At 49.3% G+C, this 5,000-nt stretch overlaps 2 non-coding genes across 2 annotated transcripts; both read left to right on the top strand.

Moving 5' to 3' along the window:
* Positions 1-563: 563 nt before the first annotated feature.
* LOC122080542 lies at positions 564-719 on the top strand. The gene has a single exon (XR_006140821.1). It is a non-coding gene; the product is annotated as a 5.8S ribosomal RNA (ribosomal RNA).
* Positions 720-951: 232 nt separating this feature from the next.
* LOC122080531 lies at positions 952-4,312 on the top strand. The gene has a single exon (XR_006140814.1). It is a non-coding gene; the product is annotated as a 28S ribosomal RNA (ribosomal RNA).
* The last annotated feature ends 688 nt before the right edge of the window (positions 4,313-5,000 follow it).

Raw genomic sequence — 5,000 nt, forward strand, 5'->3', positions numbered from 1 at the left:
TTCAACGAGTCTATAGCCTTGGCCGACGAGCCCGGGTAATCTTTAGAAATTTCATCATGATGGGGATAGATCATTGTAATTGTTGGTCTTCAACAAGGAAATCCTAGTAAGTGCGGGTCATCAGCTCGCGTTGACTATGTCCCTGCCCTTTGTACACTCCGCCCATCGATCCTACTAATTGAATGGTCCGGTGAAGTATTCGGATCGCGGCAATGTGGGTGGTTCACCTCCGTTGACGTCGCAAGAAGTCCACTGAAACATATCATTTAGAGGAAGGAGAAGTCGTAACAAGGTTTCTATAGGGGAACTTGTGAAAGGATCATTGTCGATACCAGCCCAGCAAGACCTGTGAACATGTTGTATTACGCCATCAAGGTAGGGCGTGGGAGCGTGAGCTCCTTCCTTCCCGACCCTTGTAAAAGGTTGGCCTGCAATCCTTCGTAGCATTCAACACAAACATAACCACCGGCACAGTCGGTGCCAAGGAACTCACAACGGAAAGGACATGACATCATTGTGCCTTTGGTGTGGTGTGGTCATTCTAGAACCGAATCTATCTTAACGACTCTCGGCAATGGATATCTCAGCTCTTGCATCAATGAAGAACATAGCAAAATGCGATACTTGATGTGAATTGCAGAATCCCGTGAACCATCGAGTCTTTGAACGCAAGTTGCACCCTAGGACATCGGGCTGAGGGCACGCCTGCCTGGGCATCACGCGTCATGTTGCCCCACCTCCTTTGCCCCTTGTGGTGGTGGTACGGAGCGAAGATTGGCCCCCCGTGTCTCTGCTTGAGGTGCGATCGTCCCAAAGTCAAGGGCCCTTGTGTGGCAAGTGTCACGATGAGTGGTGGTTTGAGCCACTTTGCCATTGTTTGGACATCATGTGCGTGTTCTGCTCCCATTGGGCTCTGGTGACCCTAATTTCCGTTCGATGGCATTTCAACTGCGACCCTAGGTCAGGCGGGGTGACCCACTGAGTTTAAGCATATCAATAAGCAGAGGACAAGAAACTTACGAGGATTCCCTTAGTAACAGCGAGCGAACCGGGAAGAGCCCAACTTGAGAATCAGGCGGTTTAGTCATTCAAATTGTAGTCTTTAGAAGCATCCTCAGCGGCGGACCAGAGAGGGTGAAATCCCCATCATGTCCGTACCCTGTTGCACTACGAGGAGCTATCAGCGAGTCGGGTTGTTTGGGAATACAGCCCCAATTGGGCGGTAAATTCCATCCAAGGCTAAATATGGGTGAGAGAACGGTAGCGAACAAGTACCGCGAGGGAAAGATGAAAAGGACTTTGAAAATAGAGTCAAAGAGTGCTTGAAATTGTTAGGAGGGAAGAGGATGGGGGCCGGCGATGCGTCTCGATCGGATGCGGAACAGTTAATAGCCGATCTATCGCTCGACTCGGGGCGTGGACCGATGTGGATTGCGGCGGCGTCCCAAGCCCGAGTTGTCACGTTATGCCTGAGGAGATGTCGTCGCCACAATCATGGTAGGTAGCATGCACCTCGATGGCATGCCTATTGGCAACTGCATGCTTCGGGCATCAGCCTGTCGAGCTCCCCCTTCGACCAGTCTTGAAACACGGACCAAGGAGTCTGACATGCGTGCAAGTAAAACCTGTAAGGCGTAAGGAAGCTGACTGGTGGGATCCCTTGTGGGTTGCACCATCGACCGACCTTGATCTACTGTGAAGGGTTCGAGTGAGAGCATACCTATCGAAACCCGAAAGATGGTGAACTATGCCTGAGCGGGTTGAAGCCAGAGGAAACTCTGGTGGAGGCCCACAGCGATACTGATGTGCAAATCGTTCATTTGACTTGGGTATAGGGGAGAAAGACTAATCAAACCAAATAGTAGCTGGTTCCCTCTGAAGTTTCCCTTAGGATAGCTGGAGCCCGCGGGCGAGTTTTATCGGGTAAATCCAATGATTAGAGGCATCAGAGGCGCAACACCCTCGACCTATTCTCAAAATTTAAATAGGTAGGATGGAGTGGCTGCTTCGTTGAGCCGCTCCATGGAATTGAGAGCTCCAAGTGGGCCATTTTTGGTAAGAAGAACTGGTGATGAGGGATGAACCGGAAGTCAGGTTACAGTGTTGGATTGCACACTAACCTAGAACCCACAAAGGGTGTTTTTCGATTAAGACAGCAAGACGGTGGTCATGGAAGTCAAAATTCTCTAAGGAGTGTGTAACAACTCACCTGCCGAATCAACTAGCCCCAAAAATAGATAGCATTGATGCGCGCAACCTGTACCCGGCCATCGAGGCAACTGCCAGGAGTTGATGAGTAGGACACGGTGGTTGCCGTAAAACCTGGGGCGTGAGCCTGGGCGGAGCAGCCGTCGGTGCAGATCTTGGTGGTAGTAGAAAATATTCAAATGAGAACTTTGAAGGCCAAAGAGGGGAAAGGTTCCATGTGAACCACACTTGCACATGGGTTAGTCGATCCTAAGGGACGGGAGAAGCCCATCAGAGGGTGTGTACACGTGCATGCTCCTAAAGGGAATAGGATTAAAATTCTCGAACCGGGACATGGCGGTTGACGGCAACGTTAGGAAGTCTGGAGACGTTGGCGGGGGCCTCGGTAAGAGTTATCTTTTCTATTTAACAACCTGCCCACCCTGAAAATGGCTCAGTCAGAGGTAGGGTCCAGTGGCTCGAAGAGCACTACACGTCACGTGATGTCCGGTGTGCCCCCGGTGGCCCTTGAAAATTTGGAGGACCAAGTACTGACCACGCCCGGTTGTACTCATAACCGCAGCAGGTCTCCAAGGTGAATAGCCTCTGGTTAATGGAACAATATGGGCAAGGGAAGTCAAAAAAATGGATCTGTAACCTCGGGAAAAGGATTGGCTCTGAGGGCTAGGCAAAAGGGTCCCAGTCCCGAACCCATCGGCTGTCGGTGGACTGCTCGAGCTATTTTCGCAGTGAGAGCTGGTAGCCACAAGCCGATCTGGGGACGGACTGGGAATGGCCCCCTCAGGGGCCTTCCCCAGGCATCGAACAATCGACTCAGAACTGGTACGGATAAGGGGAATCTGACTGTTTAATTAAAACAAAGCATTACGATGGTCCCTACGGATGCTCACGCAATATGATTTATGCCCAACGCTCTGAATGTCAAAGTGAAGAAATTCAACCAAGCGTGGGTAAAAGGCGAGAGTAACTATGACTCTCTTAAGGTAGCCAAATGCCTCGTCATCTAATTAGTGACGCGTATGAATGGATTAACGAGATTCCCACTGTCCCTGTCCACTATCCAGGGAAACCACAACTAAGGGAATGGGCTTGGTAGAATCAACGGGGAAAGAAAACCTTGTTGAGCTTGACTCTAGTCCGACTTTGTCAAATGACTTGAGAGGTGTAGGATAAGTGGGAGCTGGAAATGGCACAAGTGAAATACCACTACTTTTAATGTTATTTTACTTACTCCGTGAGTCAGAGGCAGGGCTCTGCCCCTCCTTTTGGACCCAAGGCCCGCCTTGGCGGGGCGATCAGGGCAGAGGACATTGTCAGGTGGGGAGTTTGGTTGGGGCGGCACATTTGTTAAAAGATAACGCAGGTGTCCTAAGATGAGCTTAACGAGAACAGAAATCTCGTGTGGAACAAAAGGGTAAAAGCTCGTTTGATTCTGACTTCCAGCATGAATACGAACGGTGAAAGCGTGGCCAATCGATCCTTTAGACCTTCAGAATTTGAAGCTAGAGGTGTCAGAAAAGTTACCACAGGGATAACTGGCTTGGGGCAGCCAAGCGTTCATAGCGACATTACTTTTCGATCCTTCGATGTCGGATCTTCCTATCATTGCGAAGCAGAATTCACCAAGTGTTGGATTGTTCACCCACCAATAGGGAACGTGAGCTGGGTTTAGACCGTCGTGAGACAGGTTAGTTTTACCCTACTGATGACAGTGTCGTGATAGTAATTCAACCAAGTACGAGAGAAACTGTTGATTCACACAATTGGTCATCGCGCTTGGTTGAAAAGCCAGTGGCGTGAAGCTGCCATGTGCCGGATTATGACTGAACCCCTCTAAGTCAGAATCCAAGCTAAAGAAGCGATGCCTCAACCCGTCGCCCATTTTTCGACCTACAGTAGGGGCCCTCCGGCCCCAGAGGCACATGTCATTGGCTAAGCCCCCGCAGTGGACGTGTTGTGTGGGCTGCCTTGAAGCATAATTCCTGTCGGGCGATGGGTAGAATCCTTTGCATATGACTTAAATACACGACGAATTATTGTAAGTTGTAGAGTGGCCTTGCTGCCCCGATCCACTAAGATTCAACCCCGTGTCGCATCGATTTATCCCCCCGTCTTTTTCTCCTTTTCTTTCCCCCTAAATATTTTTAATTCTACCCCCACACCCTCCTAAGGCTAGGATTGTCCACGCGTGGCCCCAAGTATGCCCCTAAGTGTTAACTGCCCCTAAGTGTTGCCCAAGTGAAGTGTGCCTATACATGCATATTGAGTGCCACTAAGTGTACACGTTGTTATGACCTACCCAACATAGGCCTTTGGACTTAGGCCATTGGGCTAAGTAAGGTCCAAATTCTAGAGTTTTCTACGAAGGTGTAGTAACTATAGATAATTTTATTGTAGATATTTCTAGAAGATATTTATAGGATATATTTTGGGAGAGATTTCTAGAGTTTTCCACTAAGGAGGTGGGAAGCGTCTAGTTTCCTCCCCAACCATTGGATGGAGGACGTTTGTAAATATCTTAGCCATCCATTGTAACTTGGGGTGCCTACAAATAGGTGTTGCCTCATTTGGCAAAGACACTCACCAAGGACCAACCAAGAGAGTTTAACCGAGCAAGTGAGTTCTCAAGCCTTGTACTCAAGAGCTCTCTAGTGCAATACAAGTTCATTCTTCTCAAACTCACTCTTGTGTTCACTTCTTCTCTTCCCTAGTCCCTTAAGGAGGGTGGTTAGGCTGACTTAGTGCTAGTTGGAGTGCTAAGAGTCGGCATGGTTTTTTAGAAAGGTCTAAGG

Source organism: Macadamia integrifolia, chromosome 5 (assembly GCF_013358625.1).
Source record: "Macadamia integrifolia cultivar HAES 741 chromosome 5, SCU_Mint_v3, whole genome shotgun sequence".
NCBI classification, from domain to species: Eukaryota; Viridiplantae; Streptophyta; class Magnoliopsida; order Proteales; family Proteaceae; genus Macadamia; species Macadamia integrifolia.